The sequence below is a fragment of the Hylobates moloch genome, unplaced genomic scaffold (genome assembly GCF_009828535.3).
Source record: "Hylobates moloch isolate HMO894 unplaced genomic scaffold, HMol_V3 SCAFFOLD_18, whole genome shotgun sequence".
In the NCBI taxonomy this organism is placed as follows: Eukaryota; Metazoa; Chordata; class Mammalia; order Primates; family Hylobatidae; genus Hylobates; species Hylobates moloch.
The window spans coordinates 76,712,928-76,725,133 of NW_026652293.1; the positions used below are offsets into that span (position 1 = coordinate 76,712,928).

The 12,206-nt window shown below is 44.6% G+C and overlaps 1 long non-coding RNA gene across 1 annotated transcript; it reads right to left on the minus strand.

Annotated features, from left to right (window-relative positions):
- Positions 1–1,218: 1,218 nt before the first annotated feature.
- On the minus strand, positions 1,219–7,478 carry LOC131381880 (uncharacterized). Its single transcript, XR_009210902.1, has 3 exons — positions 7,172–7,478; positions 4,884–5,012; positions 1,219–1,687 (listed from the first exon to the last, which is right to left on the minus strand). It is a non-coding gene; the product is annotated as an uncharacterized LOC131381880 (long non-coding RNA).
- Positions 7,479–12,206: the final 4,728 nt, after the last annotated feature.

Consider the following 12,206-nt stretch of genomic DNA (forward strand, 5'->3'; position numbering starts at 1 on the left):
GATCACGCCACTGCACTCCAGCCTGGGTGACAGAGTGAGACTCTATCTCAAAAAAAAAAAAAAAAAAAAAAAAAGACTGGTTTCTCTACCCTTCGTCATTTCTTCTTTCCCTGTGATAAAATAATAGAAGCAAAAACATCCAAATGAGATGCCACACATCCACCTAAAAACCCTGCAATGGGAGAGGCAAAATATTTAGTCTCATTTCATCAGACTCTATTCTCTTTGGGCTTTGCTAGTTCACAATAGGTATTAATCACTTAATCATACACGCTAATTTATACTCATCTGTTAATCAGTTAATGACTCTTCCCTGAGCATTTACATAACGTCCTTTGCCAGAAAAAACGCACAGTCTCCCGGAGGCTCCTAGGAAGTGCCTCTTAGATAAGCCTGCTGTATCCAGTAACAGAGGCCACCTTTCGGTGAATTTCAGCCCCTACAGCAGCCTGCCCTGCCTGTACCTGGGAAAGGGTCGGCTTGGCTGGAGATCCCTGTTTGTTTGCACGTGCCTGCCTACTCGCCTGCCCTTTCTTGTCTGGGCTTCTTCCCATGCCCAGATGCACAGCACAACACACTCCCTTGCTACAGTTAATGCAAAGCTGGACTTGTGTGCTGTTCACAGGCTTGGGTGGGATGAGGAGATAGCAAACAGGTGGAAGGCTTTATCCTCCAAACCTGGATACTCCTGCCTATGACAAAGGCAAGGCGGGACAGTGTGACATTGGGATAACTGACATAAATCAGCATGGACAGTTACTCCAGCAAGAAGGAGCATGTATGATGTAAAGTCTATATTCCTTGTAGAACAACTCTGAGAATCAAGTTTAATGACTGGTTGCTGTTGCACATTGTGACCAAGGCATTCATGGAAATGCCTCCTTGGGACTCAGAGCGCCCATTGTCACACTTACTGATTGTATAGCCGTGTCACTATCTGCACAGTGTTGCACTGTTTTGATGCTATGGACATGTCACTATCTGTTGAATAGCAACACGGCTTTGGTCAGTCACTGGGGAAGGTGTAGAAACCCTTTCTATGATGGAGACTGGCTCAGTCCATTATCCCATAAGCTCAGTTTCTAGAAAACTGTTCTGGAAATAAATCACATCATGTTTTGAAGGAGGAGAGGCAGATGGAATCTAAAAGAAGGCAGGTCAAAGATTGACAGAGGCCAGGGAGTGATTGACAAGAAATGTGCCTGAACCTCTCAGATGTTAAGTGATTCTGCTGATATTAAAACAGAAACTGCACATGAGTGCTGGGGCTTGGCTATTTGGCTTACAGCAAACATTTGGGAAAAGCATCGGCCACAGCAGCCATGGAAGGAATGTATTGCGTGTCTGTGCGGAATGATGGTGACGTGAGGTAACTCAGCAAATGCTATAAGATGGGTTTGGATTGGGAAGGCCAAAGACTTCTACAGCCAGGTCAGATCCTGAAGGGTTAATTCAGGGTTTCACATGGTCCTTAAATTCGGTGCTGCTGCTACTGCTGCTCTTTTGGAGGCCGTAGAGAAGGTAGCCAAGGGCCTGGTGTGGCCTCCAGTAGTCTCCAGCACACTGACTTGGAATGCAGGCTTTGGGTTCCAAGGATGGACGTCTCCATAACTAACCATCTGGTCAGTGTTCATCACGCTAGTGTGGGATGCAGACAGAGAACATACTTAGAGGCAGAATCGATAATCTGGCAAAGAGAAAGAAGTTCACAGCTTTACAAATGAGCTCCTTAGCATTAATTAATTTATTCATTAATTCAACAATAATTTAGTAAGGGTATATTATATGACAAGCAATGTGAAAAGCTTGGTTGGAAGATGGAGGTTATAAAGCTATATAAAGCTATACCCCTTTCCATCTGTTTATGAAATCTATACTGGGTAAGCCATGCAGACATCTAGTTACAATACAACGTTAATAAATACTATTTTTGTAGATGTGTACAGAGCATTACAGAACTGTCGAGGAATATTCGGTTGTCTGAGAAATTCCATTACGGCTTCACAGAGGAAACAGCATTAAGGCTGTCTTTTTTGTTTGTTTTTTGTTTTAATTTAGTGAGAGCAAGTTTATTAAGAAAGTACAAGAATAGAGAATGGCTACTCCATAGGCAGAGCAACCAACGCTAAGTCTTGAAGGGTGATGGGGAATTTTTAAAGGAATAGGAAAAGAAGAATGTGACAGTCTTTAGAATCAGACAGACCTACATCCTAGCGCTAGGTCTACCTAACTGTGAAATCTTGTGTTCATTATTTAGCCTTGGCGGGGGGAGGGGCTCTGTTTCTCCATCTGGAAAATAGAAATAATAATGCCTACTTTGCAGAATTGTTACAAGAATTAGATAGAACCTATGTTCAATGTTTGGCAAAGGAAAGGGCACAAAATCAGTGATGATTTTATTAAATTTACCAGCTGGGGCTATGAGGAAGGGCATGCAAGATAGAGGACACACTGTGTGTAAAAGCAGAGGCTTGTGAAAAGAAATGGTGCGTGTAGGCAACAGAAAGTAGGCTGTAGACACTGAGAGGAGAAAATAATAGGAGATGAGGCTGGACAGATGGACTGGGGTCAGTTACAATGAGTCAGCACCATCTTTGGTGAAGACAGGCCAGTATCTTTCAGCTTTACCCCAAATTGCCATGCCCAAGGGCTCTTTGCCAGTCTGCTTTCACAGGTGGTTTCAGCTCACTCTTCCTCCTTCTTCCTCCTCTCCACCCCTCTCCACCCCTCTCCATCCATCAAACTCCAAGAGTCACCACACCATCTCCAGGAAGCTCCTATCTTCAGCTCAGCCATATGACACCCCTCCTGATTGTTTAGCAGCCACGTCTATTTAGAGATCCATTGAAAGTCATTTCTATCATTTCTCCTGCAGGTGCATTTTGTGCTAAGAATACCCAACAACAAAAATCCAAGCACACAAACAAAGAAACGTCAGAGAGATCTTGACACACCAAGGATCCACTGGTCTTTAACTTCAGTCTCTTAAGAATTAATTGAAATGATGACAGTAACTACCTCACAGGATTAAATGAGATAGTTATGTGAAGCACAGAATAAGCATTCAAACATATTAGATGCTGTTTGTACCATTATGATAATTAGCTTGTAAAATAATTTCACTTAATACTTCTGAGTGCTTACTAGGTGCAAGGTATCAAAGAATTCCTTCATAAACACATAATTTACTTAGACTTTTCAGGCAGATAAACTCTGCATAGAAGAAAGCACAAACATATGGCAGCAATGCAATTTAATCAGCACCTAATTAGCCAAACTATTTAAAATAGACCTCACTATTTTGATGACGAAAACATTCTCACTTCTAAATGCCGGAAGCTATGTCTTCCCGTAATTCTCTCCCTTGGAAAACTGTGAGCAGAGGGACTCTTGGCTCATTGCTGAAGCTTCCTCTCCGTTACATTTAGACCTCATCGGTTCTAGTCCTTTCCTTTCTTTGTCTTCAGATGAGGCGAGGGCCACTTCTGCCATCTATCCTCCATCCACCATGTTTCCCTGATGGTGACTGCTCTGTGTGTGGATGGGTGTGCCGGAGGTCATAATTATAAAAGCTAATATTCATCATGAAGACTTACTCCATGGCAGAGACTGTTTAAGCATTTCATGTTCAATCTTCTCAACAACCCTATGAAATTCATACCACCAGTATCTCCATTTACTGGAAGAAACAAAAGTTCTGAGCGGTTAAGTAACCTGCCCAATGTTCCCAGCTGGTAGGGAATACAGCCAAGACCCACATGCAGGCAGTCTGCTTCTAGCTTCCCTAAGAGTTAGCAAATCCAAGAGTGGAAACCTTGGAGATATAAAAGAGTCAGTTGCTGTGAATTAAGCCAGTTCTTACCTTTTGTCTCCCAGTTAACCCTAAGTTTCTCTTACAGAGTCTAAAACAACCCTACTTTCAGATAGCCCAAGAGTAAAATTATGGACCCCCAAGCCAGGTAAATAAATGTTCAGTAATAGATTTCTCTAGGCCAGGCATGGTGGCTCATGCCTTTAATCCCAGCACTTTGGGAGGCCAAGGCAGGAGGATCACTTGAGGTCAGGACTTCAGACCAGTCTTGGCAACATAGCAAGACCCTATCTCTAAAAAAAAGAAAGAAAGAAAGAAAGAAAAGTTCTCTCTAAACAGATAACTGATAAAAATCTGTTATGACAAAAAGGCTAGAGAAACTTAAAACTGGAAGTAAAAGAGACTTTGAAGTCTTTGAAGGTGAATCAAAAAGGAAAAATGCTGTAAACACAGGGAGAGTTTGCCAAATGAGACCAAAGTGCAGGAAGGTCAGCTGGAAAGCTGTACAGAGGAGTCAGGCGTTCAACAAACAATTGGACTAGATGATTTCTAAGGACCTTCCTAAACTCTCAGAAGCCATTATTCAAGGCGTAATTCCATATATATATATATATATATATATATATAAAAAATACTTTAAGTTCTAGGGTACATGTGCACAACGTGCAGGTTTGTTACATATGTATACATGTGCCATGTTGGTGTGCTACACCCATTAACCCCTGGACACAAGAAGGGGAACATCACACACCGGGGCCTGTTGTGGGGTGAGGGGAGGGGCGAGGGATAGCATTAGGAGATACACCTAGCGTAATTCCATGTTTTAAACTCCCAGTCTCAATGCTTTCAGTTTCATGAACTAAGTCGCAGCAGATCAACACAGTGTTGTGCCTCCACCTGTCTCCTGAGCATTTCCACATCCAAACTCCACCGGGCCTCAGTCTCTCTGCACCCAAAACCCAACACGCTGGCTCCACCGCCCCCTGTTTCTGTGTGCCTTCTCTCGGTTAATGGTCTCACCAGCCCCAGTCACCCTGACTTGATGCTCAGCATCCTCCTCCATTCCTCTCACTTCCTCAGGCTTCACATCCAACTGGTCAACGAGTGCCTTCAATGAGTGTATCAACATCAAAGACGTCTTCCCTTTTTTCCTCTCCCACCGCTGCCCGAATGGTGTAAGTAGCTCATACTACCATATTTACTGTGGACGAAAGAGACAAAGATGAAAGTCATAGTCCTTCTCCTCAAATAGCTCACAGCCTGGTAAAGGAGGTGGGAACATAAGCACATAACTCAAGATGCTGTGGGAAGAGGCAGAATGGAAGTAAAGCAAATTTGCAATAGATCAAGATGTTCAAGGCACCTCGTAACCCCTCACCTAGACCCAAAAGGCTCTTAATCCACATGCCTTCCCAACTGTACCTCCGTCCAATCCATTCCTCACACAGCCAACATAATAATCTTCCTCTTTGTATTGCCACTTAGTGCTCGGGAGCTTTAGGAAGCTTACACTTGTCGGTGGGGAGGTCAGTGCTAAGAGCAGATTTCTGAATTCTGGTATATATCACTCGTGGTTGAAGTGATGGGAGCTCATGAGCTTGTTCAAAGAAAGCATCCGGAGTGAGAAGAGAAAACATGAGGAGGAAACCCTGGGAAACAATGGCATTATAAGACTGAGAGAAGAGTCAGTAAGAGCCTCTAAAAGAATATTCACAAGCTGGGATGGAAACCAGACAGGAGAAAGAATCCAGGGATCATAGTGTAACAAGAAGTCGAAAACAATCGGTAGCATCGAATGCTGCTAGGATTTAAGCAAGAGGAGAGCTGAAGACAGGCTCCTGACTGCCTATTGATTAGTGAATGTTAAGCATTTCAGTTGATCGGAAGGATTAGAAATCAGGCTTCAAGCCAGGCATGGTGGCACATGCATGTTGTCCCAGCTACTTGGGAGGCTGAGGCGGGAGGATTGCTTGTGCCTAGGAGTTGGAGCCTAGCCAGGGCAACATAGTGAGAACTCCGTCTCCAAAAAATAATCTCTAAAAAGTAAAAACTAATTTTTGAAAATTAAAAAAAGGTTTTTAAAAGAAATCAGGCTTCGTCGGTTTGAGATTTGAGTGTGAGGTACAGGAAGGCAGCAAGAGACATAATTTCCTCTTTTAAGAAGGTTGGGAATGAAAGGGATGTATTTAAAGCACTCTGTCTTGTATTAAATTTATTTGACCCCTTAGTGATTTGAGCCCTTGGTGTTTGTTTTTGTTTTTTTAATTTTAACTTTTTTTTTTTTAGAGACAGGGTCTCACTCTGTCACCCGGACTAGAGTGCAGTGACGTAATCATAGCTCACTGTAACATCCAACTCCTGGGCTCAAGAGATCCTCCAGCCTCAGCCTCCCAAGTAGCTAGGACTACAAGTACACAGCACCATGCTAGACTAATTTTTTTATTTTGCTATGTTCCCCAGACTGGTCTCGAATTCCTGGCCTCAAGCGATGCTCCTGCCTTGGCCTGCCAAATTACTGGGACACATGCAGGAGCAACCACACCTCACCTAGTGTTGCTTTCAAATGCTGAGGGCAGAGACTTCCTCTTTCTCTTTATATCCTTACCCCCACCCCCACCCCGTGGTGACCAGCAGTGTTCAATACATGTGTGTTTATTCACTTGTGGGTGCTTGGAAACAATTTCTTTCGTCAATGATTTTAAACATTGTTCATCACGGCTTTTTTTTTTTTGTCCTGTTAATCTGTATTCTCTAAGAAGAAACAGGTAACTAAGTAGACAAAGATAAACGTTCATAGATTCACATCTGAGCTATCACAAATTCTGAACTTATAATAGCCCAAACTAAGATTTATTTTTGTAATTTGGGCAGTCCACAAACCCGTAACATAAGTCAATAAGAGAACAGGATTTGCATCACAACTCACAGCATCATAAAACGGTTTATAAACAACTTTGATGGAAATCCCTATTACATAAAGAAAAGTTCCCCCGTCGTGCCTTCTTGGGCCAGATATTGGAATGAACTTTATGTTTGATTGTATTTCCCAGAGGCTGATATTCTCTTTAGGATCAGGGTTATGATTCTTTTCAACACTAGACCCCAAGCCGCCGCATTGGCTCTGAACACAAAACCATTTCCAACGTGTAACGGCAAAGGAGATTTCGTGTGCGCTGTTTGCACAGACGAAACGCTCATTTTCTATGAAAATATCACAGGTTCCCATCCTAGCCACTCTTCTCCAGCAGCCCTCCCTTAGGTTAGCCCCAGGATATTCTGGAAGTCTCTTTAGTCGTAAGGCTGGCATCGCCGCCTGTTGTCTGTGAAGTGTTCACCAAATCCAAGCGGGTGGAGAAGCACCGATTCTCTGTAGCAGGCCTGAACCTTGCCAGATCCTTTCAACGTCTCCCGAGCCTTTCCAAAATGGAGGGCTCGCCCGGCCTCCTCGGAGCCAGCGTCCGTCAAGCCCGGTCTGCTCTGCTGAGACTTGGCACGCCACGCCTGGGGCGCTGCGGCTCCCGGCCCAGCCCGCCGTGCCAGCCCTTCCGCAGCGGCCTCCAACACCCGGACTCTGCACACACAGGCCCTGGGTACTGGCGGGCCTGGGTCTCCCTGGGGCCCTGGAGGCAGAAAGCAAGCACTCAATGAAACACAGGATCAGCTGGTCCCATGACTCAGGGACAGAGAGGAAGCTAAGGAACTTGACAGCGGAAATGGGAGCCAAGTGGGAATTCCACCCATGGCGCCCTCTACCTTCTGCAGGCTGCAGTGCCGGTCAGGAAGCACCTCTGCGCATCCACAGGGTTCAGTGTTACCTAAACCCAGGGCGTCCCCTTGGCGGGAAAGTCATCTTGCATGTCTCTTTTATGTTCTAAATGCTGCCCTGTTGTTCTGAAACATGAGTTAACCCCTCACCAGAAAAACACCTCAACACACACCCTTGCAAGCACTAAGGTTCCTAATCCAGCCAAACTCCTTCCTTAGCCAGTCTTGGGAAAAGAAGTGTTAAAGAGAGACACCATCCACATCTAGCCTCTCTAGGGCGTGCTGAAGTTTTTTACTGACATATAAAAAAGGTAATTACTTGAATTCATTGGAAGCTAAAGTGGCTTGCTCCGGCTCCCTCTTCGCCAAAGAGGCACTTAGTCATTTCTTCTCTTGTCCATCATAACAGGCACTGCGTCCAAGATATTGCCCAACTCAAATCCTGTAATTCCCTCTAAGTCTATCATAACCTTCCAAAATAAGCTTGTTAGTTTAAAATAGCCTTGTAAATAGCACTCACCAACTCACACAGAGCAAATAATGATTTATACCTGAAAAAAAGGAAAACCGTCAGCATTTGGCTCATCCTACAGGAAAAAAAATGATGTATTTGTGGGCCACAGTTTTAGCAATAATGACATAAATTTTCATTTTTTATTGCAAGAATGAAACATGACTATTAGGGAAATTTTAGAAAATACAGCTAAGAAATAAAATAAAATAAATAAACTGTAATCCCATGCTGGAGATGTAGCTTATGCTAACATTTTGATTTGTACTCTTCCAGGTCATTCTTTCTCAAATTCATCCTCAAAACGGGATTGTAGTGCTCACCATCCTTTTTTGAGAGGCCGATTTAGAGAGTCAAATCTGTGTCAAGAAATAACTGAGCACGCTGGGCAGTTTTAGCCACTGAAACCCAACCAGCCTCGTGGAGTGTCAGGTCATACTCATTGGGTTCAAATCAGAATAGCTTCATTGGGTGTTCGGCCACATTTTAATTCCATGTCATGGTTCTGGGCAATGGGAGGGAGCAGGGGATGGGGGAGCCAAGAGGACTTACTGTAAGTCAACATGTTTGTTGATCCTGGAACAGTAGCTGAGCCAGAGGACAGGGACGCCTTGCAGGGCAGACAGACAAAAAGTGGGGAGACGGTGCCACTACACAGGGTAGGCTCTATCCTCAGGCGGACAGACCCTGGGGAGCCTCTCCATCTGCGGAGAGGACAGTGGTCAGTGCCTCACGCTCCACAAGTCTTTGGGTCCATCAGAAGAGGACCCTCTCCCAGTAGGAGACTTGTTTATCTGGCATTTAACCAAAAGCATTAGGGCTCCTTTCAGAAATATTTGGTCAGGGGCCAATTATTTTAGCATATACTGCAGAGAAAGGAGGTCAATTTAAAGAAAGTTTAAATAAAACAACAGCAGACACAACAAAGCAGCCGTTTAAGGGACAAAGATGTGGGTGCAGTGTTTCTAGGGAAGGGACACTGACCCCATTCCCTTGAATATGGACAAAGAAGCTCATCAAAGAAGCTCACCAAACCCAGTCATTCATAAGCATGAAAGAGGCCCTCATGCCTCTGCACCCTGGCCAGGAACCAAAGACTCCATCAGCTTTGACACAATCAGTCCTATTAATATGGAGAGGCCTTAGGATTGGAACAAATTCTTCTGGGCAGTCAACTTGCCTTAAACGATCTGCCAAAGCCCATCCCAGTGTTGTTCGTACTCAGCTGAAAAATAACAAGACTTTAAGAGGGGAAAGGAGGAGGGAAATGGAGCCCGCATTTCCTGAGTTCTTGCGAACTATGGAGCGTCCCACGTTACCTCGCGTTGCCTTCACGGTAGTCTCAGTATTATTGTTCCCACTTCACAAATGAGAAAGCTGAGGTTCTGATGGCCTTAAGGGACTTGCCCAAGATCCCCCAACAATGTTTCAGAGTTAGCACTCAAAGCCCTGTGCGTGGGTTCTGCAAGTCATCTTTGGAACCTCTAAGCTATTCTGCTCCCAATCTCCTTTTCAGCATTTTTTGTTTACCATCGATCCTTTCCACCTTTTCATCAGAAGAATAATCCATTTCTACGGGGCATTATAATGAACGGGGAATCTTGATTTTTCATAGACTTCCTTCAGGAAAGAACCAGAAGTTGAGATGAGGGTGACCCTCACATACATGGAAACTTTTGTATTCCTCTTTTTAGCTTATTTAACAAGGAAGCACGTTGCACACTTAACATTTAATATTTATTAAATGTCATTATTTTTTGTCATTTAATAGTTATCTAATACTTAGCCAGTCCTCCAGAGACACATATGGACTGTCGAGAACAAAAAAGCAGGAAAGAGAAAGTGAAGAGAGTGGATAAGATATTCAAAGTTTGAGGGAGGGCCAGGCTTGGTGGCTCACGCCTGTAATGCTAGCACTTTGGGAGGCCAGGGTGGGCAGATCACTTGAGGCCAGGAGTTCAAGACCAGCCTGGCCAACATGGTGAAACCCCCGTCTCTACTAAAAATAGAAAAATTAGCCGAGCATGGTGGTGGGCACCTGTAGTCCCAGCTACTCGGGAGGCTGAGGCAGGAAAATTGCTTGAACCTGGGAAGTGGAGGTTGCAGTGAGCCAAGATTGTGCCACTGCACTCCAGCCTGGGTGACAGAGAGTAAGACCCTGTCTCAAAAAACAAAAAAAATTAAAAACCCAAAGAACAAAAACAAAGTTTGAGGGAGAAGATAAAGTTTGTCGTCCTGCGCATTCTTAAGTATTGTTCTTCCTATGCCCGAAGCATTACCCAATAATGCAGATCCCTTCAAGTGAAAAAGCAATGCTTCCCTGGGCAGGGGGCTGGCCACAGAGCACACTGCATGGGAGACCCCTGTCCACAGGACACAGATTCCAACTGTGGCTTTCCAGGGGTGGGACCGATGGCCCTGAGCCATCTGTGCTCTCCTGGCAGGACCCCACTAGGTTTCACCGTGACAGCTGAGCAGGGCTAAGATTGCAGCCTTCAGCACTCTGGAAAAAAACAGCTGCTGAGGTTCCTTTGCTTTACTGGCCTGGTCTCCACTGGCCAATGGGACATTAAGGCCTTTGTTATTCACGCAGCAGTTGGAATCTCTGTCCATTTAAGGAAGGAAGCCGCAAGGTAATCCAGCCCTGGCTGTGCCATCAACGAGTGACTCACTCATTTCTGCCACGTGAACTGTAGATGACCCGGGTCCTTCCTCAGACGTGGTCTACAGCCTGCACTCGATTAAACTTAATGGATTCCTGAGGAATATGTGCGGTCTATATATTAAGTCAAATTAAGCCTCATGCACCATAAACCATGCTCTCTGTTTGTTTTGATAACATTAGTGAATAGGAAGGAAAAAAGTTCAGGTCTGGGAAAAGAGCAAGAATGTGGCCACACTGGTTTACCCCAAAGGGAATCCAAGCCAGTGCCTGCCTGGTACCCTTGGAGGGCTGAGGGTTTCATCCCAGGGGCACACTGGGCTGTGAAGGGCTAGGGAATAGCATAGAGCAGAGCATGGTCCTTGGAGTGAGGAGGCACCGGATTCAATCCCTGCTATGCCACTTGCCAGCCATGTAACCCTGGGGAGCTGGCTAACATCTCCTGGCCTCAGTTCCTTCATCTGTGGAGTGGTCCTTCCAAACTTCATAAAGTTGGTGTGAGAATAAAATAAGAAAAGTGTTATATTCGTTTATTTGCATTGCTATAAAGGAATACATAAGACTGGTAATTTATAAAGAAAAGAGGTGCTGGGAACAGTGGCTCACGCCTGTAATCCCAGCACTTTGGGAGGCTGAGGCGGGTGAATCACGAGGTCAGGAGTTCGAGACCAGCCTGGCTAACATGGTGAAACCTTGTCTCTACTAAAAATACAAAAAATTAGCTGGGCATCTTGGCAGGCACCTGTAATCACACCTACTGGGGAGGCTGAGGCAGGAGAATCACTTGAACCCGGGAGGCAGAGGTTGCAGTGAGCCAAGATCACGCCACTGCACTCCATCCGGGGTGACAGAGTGAGACTCCGTGTCAAAAAAAAAAAAGAAAGAAAGAAAAAGAAAAGAGGTTTGTATGGCTCAGGTTCTGCAGGCTGTGCAAGCATGGCACCAGCATCTGCTTGGCCTCTGGTGAGGCCTCAGGGAGCTTCCAGTCATGGCAGAAGGAAAAAGGAGCCAGGCTCCTTTAAACAGCCAGATCTCACGTGAACTCGGAAGAGTGGGAACTCACCCATCACCAAGAGGATGGCACCAAGCCATTCATGAGGGATCCATCTCCATGACCCAAACACCTCCCATCAGGCCCCACCTCCAACACTGAAAAATTACATTTCAACATGAGATTTAGAGGTGACAGACATCCAAACTATATCAAGTGTTTAGCACAGTTTGTAGCAAGGGTGCATAGTAAGAACCAATAAAAGATGGGAATGTGCATATGTTTTTATTCATGTATATGTGCACACATATATGTGTACTAATGCGTATGTATATCTATATATGTAGATGCATATATCCATACCTATACATATAGGTGTATGTATATGTACTGTATATAAGTCAATATGTATATAAATATATGTATATATCGTATATGTATATGCATATAAGCATATATATTTGTG